Consider the following 16,153-nt stretch of genomic DNA (forward strand, 5'->3'; position numbering starts at 1 on the left):
GAACGTATTGAAGCCATTCAGTTTAAAGTTCATGGCTGCAGAGAAATCAGTAAGGAAGGGTGGCAGACAACGTCGAGGGGGAACATCAAAAGATCTGCCTGATGACCTCGCAGAAATTTACAAAATAGATCTTGAAGAGGATTATAATCAGCGCAAGACCCGAATCCAATGGATTCGACGATATTGGGCTGAACAATGGTTCAAGTACAAGTTCGTGACCCAGGAATATGCTGAGAAGAATGCTATCAAAAGTCCTTGGGGTGATATTCCTATCGAGGCCTTCCACCCAAGAACAGAGCTGAAGCTGTTGCACAGGATTTCTATCCTTGTATGGTCCGTGGACCTCAGCCTGAAAATGCCGACCCATCATCACTGCTCTGGTGTCGTGACGATAATCTCTTCAAGCGCAACTTCCAGCACGCAAAGGCATCGGCCAAGGAAAACAAGAAGTCATTGGGATTAGACTTCAACCCTGGTCCCTCTGCTCCCCGTGCTGACGGCTCACGTGATGCAAAACCCAATGTTATCGGCCCCTTTTCAAACCTTGATGGCCTCATCACATACATCTTGGTTCAGGGTGCCAGAGTAGATCATTCTGATAATGATGCTGATACTGATGAAGCCCCAGCTCCTCCTCCAAGGCTCCAGAAGCCAAAGAAATCTAAGGCTTCACAATCAGCTGCACCTCCAAAAGCTTCACGTGTGAAGCCACTGGCCACTGCACCTCCTGAAGATAGTGTGCAGTCTGAAGATCTTTCACGCATCTCCAAGAAGACAGAGAAGAAAAAGAAAATCGTCAAGAATACTGATCAGACATTGACTCCTGCTGCCATTCTGCGTGAAGAGCACATTGATCTGTCCAGCGATGATGATCTTGCAGATGATGCTCTTGAGCAACTGATCAAGAGAAAGGAAGAAGCAGAGATCTTCAATAATTTGCCTCTCTTTGACGTGGCAATCATCCATAACTTCATTGATGAGTGGTTTGACGCACCAAATCTCAGCTTTGATGATTTGCAACTTCCCATTGGCCTCAGCGTCTCCTTCAATGGCGCTATTGCTTCTGAGCTAGCTATTGCTCAGCGCATCGTCGAACTGAAGCACAAGATTGACTATGAAAAGGCTCAGTTCAAGAAGCATGTGGCCACGCTCAGCGTGCAAGATGTCAAAAACTTCAAGATCATGTTGCACGAGCTCAAAGAAGCCTTTCACAAGAAGCGTGAAGAAGCTCGAGGCTCTCGAGAGCACATGAAGAATCTGGTTGACAAGTGTGTGCTAGCCTACAATGAGGCTGAGAAGCGCAAGGCTCTTGGTCGTCCTGGCATCGAACCCAGAATGGCTGCAAAGAAGAAGAAGCTATCAACTGTCCAACCTGCACCTTCGAGGCAGGATGAACCTCGCATAGTCTTCCCAAGCAGCATGACTGGCTCGAGGCCAAAGGCCATGTCAACCGCTTCAGAACAGAAGAAGACGAGGGCTGCAGAGGCTGAAGCCAGAAAAAGGAAAACCTCAGAAGCCTCTGATGCTGCTCCCTCCAAAAAGAAGCGCAAGATCAAGAAGAATCGGGCTGCTCCCACAAAGCCCTTAGTTGTTGAACCTATCTCAGTGGTTCGCCCTGCATCTGAACACCAAGAACGACGGATGATTGTTCATGAGCCTGCTTCCACAGAGGCTTATGAAGCTGAAGACATTCCAGCAGTTGATCCCATCGCTGCTGAAGACATTGGTCACCATGACAATGTTGAAGATGATGACGTTCTTCCTCAAATCGAGAACAACTTGGTATCATCGCCTGTTCTCACGAACAGCGAAATCATCAGCATTGGTCGTCCTTTGACGCCAATTGCTCAGGATGCATCATGGGCTGATCGCCCACAACAACAAGACTCCCCCAGTACTCCCCAACAACAAAAAGTCACACCACCTGTGCAAGTTGAAGAGGATGAGGCCCAGCCAACTCCATCTCCAAAGGCGTCGCCTGTATTACAAAGGCTTCGCAAAGGACCAAGGCCTCAAGCCCCTCTTCCGAGTGTTCCAGAAGGAGAAGAGCACCACCAATCTGTTGCACGTCAAGTGTTTCCAGATGCCACTCCAACTGTGAATATCTCCGGGTCTGAAGCCAAAGCTGCTGAGGACAATCCGGCTGCATCAGCCGATGACGAACAAGAAGAATGACGTGTCCCTACTCCCCCCATTACTGAAGAAGATGTTCCTGAAGTGAACATGCCAGTGCCAGACCCTCCAGCTCATCAAGTGGAGGTTGAAAATCTTGAGGCTGCCCCCACCAACACAAATGAAGCCCATGACGTTGTCATGACTGAAGCTAGTTTGGAGCCTGCACCAACCTATATGCCAGAAGCCAATGCTGCAACTGCTCCTGAAGCTTCTGTTGTGCAACCTGAAGCCACTGTTATTGCCACTGCTTCTGTTCCGCCACCAAGGCCCCATAAAAATTGAGCAAGCATACAGCCATGGCCAGCTAATCACTGTCAGACGGACCGTTCTGGTTCTTCCGCCTCATGTCTCTGGTCCTCAGTTTGATTATCACATTGAGCATAGGCCTCAGGTCCAGAAACCAAAGCCAAGACTGCCAAGGTTTCCAGGTACTGCCACTTCTACAGGGTCCTTCACTTCAAATGGCTTCAAAAGCCACAACACCTTCTTTGACAGCGCAAAGAACCCCTACTCAAGGCCAAGAATATCATCTGATCGTTTCTGGAGTCATCGGCAACGAAGCTATTACTCCTGCGTTCTGTATGATCAAGGGCGCATTTTCCCTCATATGCGCCTCGACACTGAAGCCATTGCAGGACTGCCATGCTTAGAAGAAGCACTTGACTGCTTTCGTGATGCAGGTCTGCTCAGCTTTGTGACAGATAAAGAACATTGGAATGAGGAACTTCTGCTTCAATTCTATGCTACCCTCCACATTCGCGGCTACAACAGGGATACAAAAACATGGGTTCTCGAGTGGATGACAGGAAATGTTCATCATGAAGCCAAAGCTCTTGACATCATTGAGCTTACAGGGTTATCCACTCCCGGAGAGTTGTACGAACCTGGTTGTCAACACCACCGCAATGCACTAGAGAGCATCTTCCATAAGCTAGAACCCAACATGAGCCAGATGTTGAGCATGATGAAGCCATTGCCACATGACGCTGAATACCCAAAGGAGTTCTTTGTTGATGACCTTGAGTATCTGCCGCGCACAATATATCACATCATAAGGCGGACTCTATGGCCTATCAAAGGGCATTCATCAGCTGCAAAACTTGGAGGAGCCATGAAGACATTGGTCTTTTACATCCTCAATGGCATCAGCTTCAATGCACAAGATTTCTTCCTCCGGCAACTGGCTGCATCTGGATCTGACCTTTTTGGCCTGAAATTCTATGCTCCATGGGTCATGCGCCTCATCAAGCTACACTCTGCTATCAACTATCAGCCCTCTGCTCGCAATCATGTGATCTTTCTACCAGAGGTTGATATGTCAGTTGAAGCCATATACCCTGAGCCTGCCAAGAAGCCTCTTTGTCTTCAAAATGCTGACCACCAAAGCTTCACTCAACCTATGGAAGGAGTCCAAGCTGTAACTTGTGTCTATCCGATGGCTGGAAACACTCGTCTGCCTCATCGTTCACCAACTGAAGCTACTGAGAGCACAATTTCTCAAAGGCCAAAGAAGCGCTCTCAGGTCCTAAATGACCGAGAACTTCTTGTGGCACTGCATCAGAAACAAGACAAGCATCACTTTTGGCTCAAGCGACAGATGCAAAGCCTCTTGGTGGACGTAAATCGCATTCGAAATCTTGCCATCAAGAATGCATTCGTCACTCACGAAACCTGTCGGCGATCATGGAAGAGTTTGACATTGCTCAGTGCTGAAGCAGATCTTCAAGACGATGGCTTCACTGAAAGAGTTTGACTCCACTCCTCCACGGAATGCTGTCATACGTCGAACTCCATCCCTTGAAGACTCTGACTATTCTTCCTCCGCGGCAACTGTGAATGCCAACGTGATCAATGATGAAGACGATGCTACTTCACCACCCCCTACTTCTGCACGCATCGACACTGCACCAAGTTCGTCTGCACCGCCAACCAACAACGACAACCCTGTTGCTTCACCTACTCCTCATGAGGACGAGTAGATGCTCTATGTCTTCAAACCTTTTTGGTCATTACTAACAAAAGGGGGAGAAGCATATAAGTTTGATAGTCTTCAAGCAGGTTCATATGGGCGGTTGCTTTATATTTTGCCTAGTGGTTACAACTCTTGCTTTTGATACATTTCATTCGTTGAGTTGTAACACTTAAACTCGATGGTCGTCTGCTACTTATTTGCTTTTTCGTGTGCGATGATGACTTCCGCACTTAGATCATTCTGCAGACGTCCATTTTCCATTATGCATGTCATTCTCTTAGTTATATCATTTCATGCATGATGAATTATCTTCATAAGTTGAAGATGATCTCCACAAGTACAACCTGCCATGTGCATTTGCATTCCAAAAGCAAATTACTTATATGCACATCTTCAGGGGGAGCCCTTGCCACTTATGAAGACAATACCCTATCCTTTACAATTTCACATACTCCATTCCCCTTGAAAACTTCAACCAGTTTGTCATCAATCACCAAAAAGGGGAGATTGTAAGTGCATCTAGTGCCACCCCTAGTTGGTTTTGGAGTATTGATGACAAAGTTTGTTGAGGGACTAATGTGTTTGTGAGAATTGCAGGATAACGCAGTAGTGTCCCTCATTGATTCGGTTTACCTATCGTAGATGACCCCTAAAAATGTATGAAGACATTGACGACAATGGTGGTATGTGAAGATATTCACATTGAAGACTATGACATGAGAAGACAATGAGTGAAGACTATGGAGCGCGAAGACTGTGTTGTTTCGTTGTTTCCTTTTCTTCTTTGTTGAGTCATAGGAACCACCGTACTGTTAAGTGGGGTCCAAGTGAACAAAGTCAGAATGACTGAAGTGATGCTCAACCCAAATCATATGTCTTCGAGCGAAGACAATGAGAGCAAATCTTATCCAGAGTTGGATGAGTCAGCTTTGCTTGTAGCCCAAGTAAAGTTGTCGTGTGTGTTTGAAATCTGACCGTTGGAACACGTGTCAGTTCCTTAGTGACCCAGGGTCATTTTGGACATATCAGGTCAGGTTGCCTTGTGGCTATAAATAGCCCACCCCCTACACCATAAATTGGTGGCTGCTCAGAGTTAGTTTACGGCTTTTGTCATTTGAGAGCAACCCACCTCGAAGCCTTTGAGAGAGAGAAATCCTTGCGAGGACAAAGGCCCAACACCCAGAGAAAAAGAGTGTTAGGCATCACTGAAGTCTTTCTGTCTATGTGACCTGAAGACTTATTACACTTGAGGACTGTGTATCCTCCAGCCGGTTAGGCGTCGCGTTCTGAGCATCCAAGAGTCATTGTGGATCGCCGATGAACGAAGTCTGTGAAGGTTCGGAAGTCTACCTTGAAGACTTACCAGAGTGATTGGGCGAGGACTGTGTGTCCTTAGCTCAAGGGGAATAAGGTGAGGACGCGGTCTTCTGAGTTGAATCTCAGCCTCCCTAACCAGATGTATAGTTGTCACATCAACTGGAACTGGTCCAACAAATCCTGTATCTTCAACAAGTGACTGGTTCTATCCTCTAACTCCCCTTACCTTAAGTTTGTCTTCGTGAAGTCATTGCCTGTTTGTCATACCTATTTGACTTCATTGCTTGACTGCTATCGTTGATTGGCTTCATACCATCTCCCATCCCGATCCTTACTACCAAGCTGCTATTAGTCTTTGTACTCTCACATTATTGCATACTTGACTATGGCTTGCTTGTTGTAGTTTATCTTCCGCTGCATATCAATTAGGTCATTTCTATTGTTCGTCTTCGAAACTTCCACGTTTCGAAGACTTTGATAAAAATCGCCTATTCACCCCCGCCTCTAGTCGATTACTAGCACTTTCAAAACTATTTTCATTGGGTGTATGACCATTGAAGGTTTTATTCATGTAAACAGAACAACAATTATTCTCTGACTTTAAATGAATAATTGTATTGCAATAAATATGATCAAATCATATTCATGCTCAACGAAAACACCAAATAACATTTATTTAGGTTTAACACTAATCCAGAAAGTATAGGGAGTGTGTGATGATGATCATATCAATCTTGGAACTACTTTCAACACTCATCGTCACTTTCCCTCAACTAGTCTCTATTTATTATGTAACTCTTGTTTCGAGTTACTAATCTTAGCAACCGAACAAGTATCAAATACTTAGGGCTACTATACCTAGTAAGGCACACATCAATAACCTGTATATCAAATATACTCATGTACACTTTGCCATCCTTCTTATCCACCAAATATTCAGGGCATTTCCGTTTCTAGTGACCATTTCCTTTGCAGTGTAAGCACTCGGTTTCCGGCTTTGGTCCAGCTTTGGGCTTCTTCGCGGGAGTGACAACTTGCTCGTCATTCTACTTGAAGTTCCCTTTCTTTCCCTTTGCCCTTTTCTTGAAACTAGTGGTCTTGTCAATCATCAACACTTGATGCTCTTTTCTTGATTTCTACCTTCGTTGATTTCAACATCGCGAAGAGCTCAGGAATCGTTTTCGTCATCCTTTGCATACTATAGTTCATCACGAAGTTCTACTAACTTGGTGATGGTGACTAGAGAACTCTGTCAATCACTATCTTATCTAGAAGATTAACTCCCACTTGATTCAATCGATTGTAGTACCCAGACAATCTGAGCACATGCTCACTAGTTGAGCAATTCTCCTCCATCTTTTAGCTATAGAACTTGTTGGAGACTTCATATCTCTCAAGTCGGGTATTTGCTTGAAATATTAACTTCAACTCCTGGAACATCTCATATGGACCATGATGTTCAAAACGTCTTTGAAGTCCCGATTCTAAGCCGTTAAGTATGGTGCACTAAACTATCAAGTAGTCATCCTATTGAGCTAGCCAAACGTTCATAACGTCTGCTTCTGCTCCTGCAATAGGTCCATCACCTAGCGATGCATCAAGGACATAATTCTTCTGTGCAGCAATGATGACAATCCTCAGATCACGAATCCAATCCGCATTATTGCTACTAACATCTTTCAACACAGTTTTCTCTAGGAACATATCAAAATAAACATATGAAAGCAACAACGCGAGCTATTGATCTACAACATAATTTGCAAAATACTACCGGGACTAAGTTCATGATAAATTTAAGTTCAATTAATCATATTACTTAAGAACTCCCACTTAGATAGACATCTCTCTAATCATCTAAGTGATCACGTGATCCAAATCAACTAAACCATAACCGATCATCACGTGAAATGGAGTAGTTTTCAATGGTGAACATCACTATGTTGATCATATCTACTATATGATTCACGCTCGACCTTTTGGTCTCAGTGTTCCGAGGCCATATCTGCATATGCTAGGCTCGTCAAGTTTAACCTGAGTATTCCGCGTGTGCAAAACTGGCTTGCACCCGTTGTAGATGGACGTAGAGCTTCTCACACCCGATCATCACGTGGTGTCTGGGCACGACAAACTTTGGCAACGGTGCATACTCAGGGAGAACACTTTTTATCTTGAAATTTTAGTGAGAGATCATCTTATAATGCTACCATTAATCAAAGCAAGATAAGATGCATAAAGGATAAACATCACATGCAATCAATATAAGTGATATGATATGGCCATCATCATCTTGTGCTTGTGATCTCCATCTCTGAAGCACCGTCATGATCACCATTGTCACCGGCGCGACACCTTGATCTCCATCGTAGCATCATTGTCGTCTCACCAACTATTGCTTCTACGACTATCGCTACCGCTTAGTGATAAAGTAAAGCAATTACAGGGTGATTGCATTGCATACAATAAAGCGACAACCATATGGCTCCTGCCAGTTGCCGATAACTCGGTTACAAAACATGATCATCACATACAATAAAATAGAGCATCACGTCTTGACCATATCACATCACAACATGCCCTGCAAAAACAAGTTAGACGTCCTCTACTTTGTTGTTGCAAGTTTTACCTGGCTGCTACGGGCTGAGCAAGAACCGTTCTTACCTACGCATCAAAACCACAACGATAGTTCATCAAGTTAGTGTTGTTTTAACCTTCTCAAGGACCGGGCGTAGCCACACTCGGTTCAACTAAAGTTGGAGAAACTGACACCCGCCAGCCACCTACGTGCAAAGCACGTCGGTAGAACCAGTCTCGCGTAAGCGTATGCGTAATGTCGGTCTGGGCCGCTTCATCCAACAATACCGCCGAACCAAAGTATGACATGCTGGTAAGCAGTATGACTTGTATCACCCACGACTCACTTGTGTTCTACTCGTGCATATAACATCTATGCATAAAACCTGACTCTGATACCACTGTTGGGGAACGTAGTAATTTCAAAAAAAATCCTACGCACATGCAAGATCATGGTGATGCATAGCAACAAGAGGGGAGAGTGTCGTCAATGTACCCTCGTAGACCCAAAGCGGAAGCGTTAGAACAATGTGGTTGATGTAGTCGTACGTCTTCATGGCCGGACCGATCAAGCACCAAAACTACGACACCTCCGAGTTCTAGCACAGGTTCAGCTCGATGACGTCCCTTGAACTCCGATCCAGCCGAGTGTCGAGGGAGAGTTCCGTCAGCACTACGGCATGGTGACGATCTTCATGTTCTACCATCGCAAGGCTTCGCCTAAGCACCGCTACAATATTATCGAGGAGGAGTATGGTGGAGGGGGGCACCGCACACGGCTAAGAGATCAAGAGATCAATTGTTGTGTCTAGAGGTACCCCCTGCCCCCGTATATAAAGGAGAAAGGGGGAGGGGCGGCCGGCCAGGGAGGAGGCGTGCCAAGGGGAGTCCTTCTCCCATCGGGAGTAGGACTCCCTCCTTCCTTGTTGGACTTGGAGAAGGGGGGAAAGAGGAGGGAGAGAGAGGAAGGAAAGGGGGGGGGGGCGCCGCCCCCCTCTCCTTGTCCTGTTCGTACTAGGGGGGAGGGGCGTGCGGCTCTGCCCTGGCCGCCTCTCCTCTTCTCCACTAAGGCCCACTATGGCCCATTAAGCCCCCGGGGGGTTCCGGTAACCCCTCGGTACTCCGGTAAAATACCGATTTCACCCGGAACACTTCCGATATCCAAATATAGGCTTCCAATATATCAATCTTCATGTCTCGACCATTTCGAGACTCCTCATCATGTCTGTGATCACATCTGGGACTCCGAACAACCTTCGGTACATCAAAACTCATAAACTCATAATATAACCGTCATTGAAACTTTAAGCGTGCGGACCCTACAGGTTCGAGAACTATGTAGACATGACCGAGACACGTCTCCGGTCAATAACCAATAGCGGAACCTGGATGCTCATATTGGTTCCCACATATTCTAAGAAGATCTTTATCGGTCAAATCGCATAACAACATACGTTGTTCCCTTTGTCATCAGTATGTTACTTGCCCGAGATTCGATCGTTGGTATCTCAATACCTAGTTCAATCTCGTTACCGGCAAGTCTCTTTACTCGTTCCATAATACATCATCCTGCAACTAACTCATTAGTTGCAATGCTTGCAAGGCTTACAGTGATGTGCATTACTGAGTGGGCCCAGAGATACCTCTCCGACAATCGGAGTGACAAATCCTAATCTCGAAATACGCCAACCCAACAAGTACCTTTGGAGACACCTGTAGAGCACCTTTATAATCACCCAGTTACGTTGTGACGTTTGGTAGCACACAAAGTGTTCCTCCGGTAAACGGGAGTTGCATAATCTCATAGTTATAGGAACATGTATAAGTCATGAAGAAAGCAATATCAACATACTAAACGATCAAGTGCTAAGCTAATAGAATGGGTCAAGTCAATCACATAATTCTCCTAATGATGTGATCCCGTTAATCAAATGACAACTCATGTCTATGGTTAGGAAACTTAACCATCTTTAATTAACGAGCTAGTCAAGTAGAGGCATACTAGTGACACTATGTTTGTGTATGTATTCACACATGTATTATATCTCCGGTTAATAGAATTCTAGCATGAATAATAAACATTTATCATGAAATAAGGAAATAAATAATAACTTTATTATTGCCTCTAGGGCATATTTCCTTCAGAAGCAACCTTGTCTATTCAACCATGGCTTCCGTCCATGAAAGACTAGCCTCACTCGGGTAGATATTCACGAAGTAGGTGATCTCCTTGCCCTTACAAACTTCTTGGTTTAACTCCACATCATGCATGTCGGAGGCTCCCAAGCGACACCTGATCAATCTAGGAGACACCACTCTCTAAACTTTAATAGATGGTGTGTAGATGATGAACTCTTTGCTCTTCAAATGATAGTCTTCCCAACACTCAACTCTCTCTCACATATTTGGCTATGGTGGAAGAGGGATTTGAGTGGAAAGCAACTTGGAGAAGGCTAGAAATCAAGATTAAAATGGTAGAAATAGAATCTCTTGATCTCAACACATGAGCAGGTGGTTCTCTCTCAGAAAATGAATGGTGGAAATGTAGTCACGTTCTGATGGCTCTCTTACTGAGTAATAGGGGGTGCAGGGGTATATATATAGCCTCCACACGAAATCCAACTGTTACACACATTTGACCCAACTCAATGGCACCAATCAGAATTCTCTATGGCACCGACCTGTGTAAAAGATGTGAACATTGGAGGTCTCGTGGGACCGGATGGAAACATCTCGGAGCGACCGATGTGCAATGGTAGGGAAAACCTCGCTTCGGTGGCACCGATTGCATCATCTCGGTAAGACCAAAATAAAGCAATAAGGCAACAAAAGGTTGGCAAGTCATCTCAGTGGCACCGATTGCAAAACTCGGTAAGACCGAAATAATTGCAACAAATGACAGAGGGTTGGCCAGGCCATCTCGGTGGGACCGAGATCCATATCGGTGGATCCAATTTGTTAGGGTTTGGCTGTGGCAATGTCCAGATGAACTCGGTGGGTCTGGATAGGTAGGATTTGGTGGAACCGAGTTGGCTTGACAGGTTGTGGACATATTTGGATAGAGAAAGTGGTTGAGGGTTTTAGATCAATGTCACTAAGCATTTGAGCAACTAGATCATCATCAAAACCTTATCATTTTTTAATAGTATTGACTTTCCTATGGACTCAATGTGATCTTGGATCACTTAACCAAAAATGTAGAGTCTTGAGCTTTTGCCAATCCATGTCCTTAGCATTTTGAGAGGTCCACAATCACTAGTCCTTGCCATGCCAATCATTATACTTCCTGAAATCTGTAACTTGAATGAATATTAGTTCAGTGAGATATTTGTTGTTATTAATTACCAAAACTACCCGGGGATTAGTTGCACTTTCAAGATTGCCTAGCCCTTACAAACGTCTTGGTTCCTTTGCACCTTGAAGGCTTGCAAGCACACCTAGCCAATCTAGGAGGCACACACCCTCCAAAAGTTAGAAGATTGTGGTTTATTGGTGATTAATCAATTGCTCTTGTGTTTCTAAAAATAATCTTCTCCACGCTAAAAAATCTCTCGGTATATGACTTTGGATTGGAGATATAGGAGTGAAAAGCAAGGAATGCGACTAGAGCTTGAAGGAGTGGCTTGAATGCTTATGAAGAAAGCTCTTTGAACCCAACACAAGAACTTGAAGTTCTCGCTCAGAAAATTTGACTTGTATGCATGTTGCTTCAAGTGAATTGATGGGATAGTTGGGCTATATAGGGTGGGCCCAAATCTAACTATTACACGCTTTTTAGCACGGCTCGGAGGTTCCGAATGATCATCTCAGAATCGTCGGATAAACCTAATGGTGGCAACTTACCAATAGCTCAGAGGGTCCAAAGAGGAAAGGCTCGAAGACTCCGAGCAGTGAAAAAATACACATAGATAATGGGGGGAATGAGAGACTCTTAGAGGGCTGGAGCTTGATCTTTAAGCACGTGGAGAAAATAACTCAACTCATCAACCTTGGTCCTTTTTTGATAGTACCGACATGCCTATGAACTCAGTGGCTAAGTTCTTGGTTTGGCCAACACTTGTCCTTGTAGATTTTCCTTATTGCACCTTTTGGGAGCTAACATGAAGTAGACTTGATAATCACTAGTTCATTGAGATATGTTGGCATTAATTATCAAAATCCACCTAGGGGGCAAGGGCTCTCCAACGCGGAGCACTATTTAACCCCAATTTGTCCGACATGCACTTTCTGCAATCCAACGTTGTTCCCCATTTGTCCGTGGACATGTCGGACAAATTCAGGGAAGAGTAGGGGAGTCTAGCCATGTCCGCGGACACTGCCAGCTCATAGGATCACTTTGAACGCCGACAAAACCACTTTTCCCTCCCCTCTTCTCTCTCTCCTCTATCCACTATGGACTAGGGGCCGATAAGTATTAATTTTTTGGTGATAGGGTTAGATGGTTAACGTTCGTACTACTGTCTGTACACATGTCTAGATGTGTCTGCAAACAATGGAGGATGTCTGTTTGATGTTTTCCCTTCGAGATGCCATAAGGATGCACACATACTTATGGGAAAATCTAGACAACTTCAACTCGTGCCATGTTGGAAAAAAGGTGAGCGAGGTGATTGTAATCCTCCTCGGTATGCAATGAAAGTTGTAATTCACAAAAAGAAAACATGACATCCACTGACCACTCTCTTTTTCTTGACATCTTGCATCTTGGTGTTGTCTGCTGCCACTAATTCTATTCGTGCCAACTGTCATCAAATGTAGCATACACCATCCTTGGGTAAATCAAATTTCTGTCTTTTTAGACAAAAACAAATTTCAGTTTGTTTCATGTGGTTCCTTGTGCGTAGCATTGGCGCCTTGCTAGTTATGTCAAAAGCCCTTAGGTCATGGAAGGCATAAATGGATGGCATTAGCATAAAAATTCAATGCCTTTCTCTCGCCGTTTCATTTTTTCTCGTATCTCCGACGAGATCTCCTTCATTGGATCCATGTTATCACATCATTGCAGCTCTGTCGTGCGACTCAAACCAGTATGGTGTAGTATTTCTCTCAAATTCATCATTGTTGTGCATCATAAGTGACCCCGCCTTGTTATTCATCAACCTCAAGGTTGGTTCTTAGGGCACTCCTAATGCATTGACTCTTATCGAGTAATCATAGGTAGTTGAATTTTTTCAGAGATAACCACCACAATGAATTGTCTCTTAGGTGTTGTATCTAAGTGATATTGCATTTATTTGGTTTAGGGACCATACTTGCATCTCAACCTTGTGGCCTAGTTGTGGAGAGAAGAGAATGAATGAAATATAGGAATACAAGTTACACCACATCAGAGCATTAACAATAGTGGTGTGCATTGTTGAATGATCATTGTGGCGGCGAGAGATGGGTTTGTGCCTTGGAGCAGAGATTACAACAAAAAGTTGAATAAGAGCACTCCCAATACTTGGCTCTTACTACGGTATCAAAGGAAAAATGTTGAGGTGGCATCTAACTTATAAAGGATGAAGGGGTAGGTAGTCACAGCGAAGGCATCGAGCGCACGGTACCACGCGAAGGAAAAAAAGTCCACCGTATCGCGCCGCGCGTGGGTTGCAGCGCACCACGCGAGCACACCGTGCGAGGTAGAAAACGGCATCGCGCCCCTCGCTCCTCCCTCCCTCGTCCGCCCCAATCCCCTCCCCTCCAACCCTAGCCGCCCCGCTCCCCTCCCTCTCCACGGCGCCGCCGCCTCCTCCCCTTCTGCCCTGCTATCCACCGTGCCGCCTCTTCCTCCTCTTCACTGCCCTCTCCAGCGGCGGCAAAGAACGGCGGCGCTCGATCCGATCTGCTGAAGAGAAAAGATGAGAGAGGGAGAGAGACAAGGAAGGAGAGGAGGGAGAAAGATCTCCCTCATCGTCCTCGTCGCCATCTGCCACTCCTCTGCCGTGCCCAGACCGCGGGAAGAAGCCGAGAAGGGAGGCCGGCCGGCGGCGGCCACGCTCGACAAGATCCTCGCATTAGCCTCAAGGGAGAGGAGGTCTACGTCCCCCGTCCGTGTGAAGGGCACGAACCAGGGCAGTGGAGACGCAGGGCGCGAACGAGAGGAGAAGGTTGAGCATCCCGCCGACGACATCGTTTCGAGCTCAAGGTATTAACCTACTTCCTCTACCTCTTCCTTTGCTCAAGCCCAGATTAGTTTGGTTCAGATTTGGTTCAGTAAATTAGGCTAGGGTTTGATGGATTCCACTGATTTATGGTGATTCGTTCCAAGAACAGGATCGATTCCCCTATGCTATGATTTAGGTTCAATCTAATTGGGTAAGGCACACACACTTGTACACAAATTCCCATCTCTTTTCTTCCTACTAAGCCTCAGAGAAACCTACAGTTTGTGGATGTATGTTGAAACAGTGGTCCGAACTTGAAGATGATGAAAATTATATAGGGTTTGCATGGTGCCGCTCTGCCCAAGGAAGCCATGTCCGTGAATGCATTGTGAAACACTGATCTGAACTTGAACTTACATTTTAGAAATTAGCCTGTTAAGATTTTTTTTCTTATTTGAGGAATGATTGTTAGGATTCAGAACTTAGAACACTTGAACACTTTGCTTTCTTTTCACTTTAACACTCCCATTGTTAGGTAGGAAGAAAAAAAACTTGAATTTTTTCTATAGTTGGGCAGGTAACTCCCCTGCAGTTTTAGTGGAAATTTTGTACCGTACTCAGAAATCTTTAGTCATATTTTGCCTGCTGTAAAACTCCTCTGTAGTATACTCTAACATGTTTCTTCCTTCTTATGTAGATGGTCTACAGATACATGCAACAATTGAGGTTTCATGTGCAAGGAAGCAAAGAAGATGCGAGACCGTTTTTCTTTTGGAATAGAAGAATCAAAGGATACACCGACCGAGTCAGTCTGAACTTCGATTAAATATGATATGCGTGTTTACAAATCTTTCCTTCATGAATATTTTGAAACCTTCACATTATGCTGATATGTATTTTCTGGCAGAGCAGTCTTCAACATTGACGGTTACCATTTTTATTTTTTATCTCAGCTCGTGAGATTTCTCTACTGTCCTGACACAAATTTACTCTATATGATGAATCCAAGGCTCAGTATAAGGATTTCCTGATTTATTATTTGCCGCATCTGGTGTTTCTCATCTTAGCATGAATTTGAAGTGTCACCTTTTGCATCCAAGTAATACTATTGGTTCACATTGATCCTATCTACCATGTACCAAATCACTCACTTTTCTAAATACTGATATGGAATTAACCTTTGGTTACAACCCTATTTGGTTTTGAGTTACAAAATGTCCTTATTTAAGATTGCTTCTTAACATGTTGCGTTACCAGCTCATCCACTGAGGATTTTGAAATATGATAGTACTCTTCCTCTGTTTTCTTTATCTTTTATTTACAAGTTAGTTCTATTGTGAGGAGAAGCTTTGGAAGTGGTTAATCAGTTCAGTAAGATAATTTGAGGTCGACGAGCAGATTGATTGCTCATATATCCACCTTAAGATGGCCACAACGTATTTCAGATTTTAGCACATTAGCTGCCATCGTTTTGTGATTTCAGAAATATATTTCATGTGCTGGATGGCCTCACTCTTTTATTGGGTTGTTTTCAGTTAAAGGTTAGAAGACATGCCAAATAATGGATACTTCTCAATCAAATGAACAAACATGCTATCCGCCGAGCTTCAAGACTGAAGGGATAGATAACCACAACTTCTAATGGTATTTCTGCATTCTCTATTGTGCACTCTTATGTTTGTTTTGGTGTAGTGTCCTACCATTTATGCTTTTGTTGTTGTGGTTGTCTACAGACCTATACCAGCGATTGATTGTAGCATACTGGATTCCTAATGCTGACAGGAATAGCCGCCATGGCGATATTTATAGGTGCATGAACTAAATTTTCTTTTGACATCCATGCAAAAAGTATCAATCCACAACCCCTGCTACCTGACAACGATGTATCAAATCCTTAGTCAAGGCAATATTCTCCATTTCCTGTTGGTCTAAAGTCTAAACTATAAAAATGCAGTTCACTATTTGGATAGGATCCCTCTATCTTGTTACTTATTTCTACCTTCTTCTTGAATCCCTTTTGTGTCTATATTGT

The 16,153-nt window shown here is 44.3% G+C and overlaps 1 long non-coding RNA gene across 1 annotated transcript; it reads left to right on the forward strand.

Annotated features, from left to right (window-relative positions):
* Positions 1–14,099: 14,099 nt before the first annotated feature.
* LOC119305237 lies at positions 14,100–15,919 on the forward strand. Its single transcript, XR_005148589.1, has 4 exons — positions 14,100–14,162; positions 14,819–14,926; positions 15,657–15,765; positions 15,855–15,919. It is a non-coding gene; the product is annotated as an uncharacterized LOC119305237 (long non-coding RNA).
* Positions 15,920–16,153: the final 234 nt, after the last annotated feature.

Source organism: Triticum dicoccoides, chromosome 5B (genome assembly GCF_002162155.2).
Source record: "Triticum dicoccoides isolate Atlit2015 ecotype Zavitan chromosome 5B, WEW_v2.0, whole genome shotgun sequence".
Lineage (NCBI taxonomy): Eukaryota > Viridiplantae > Streptophyta > Magnoliopsida > Poales > Poaceae > Triticum > Triticum dicoccoides.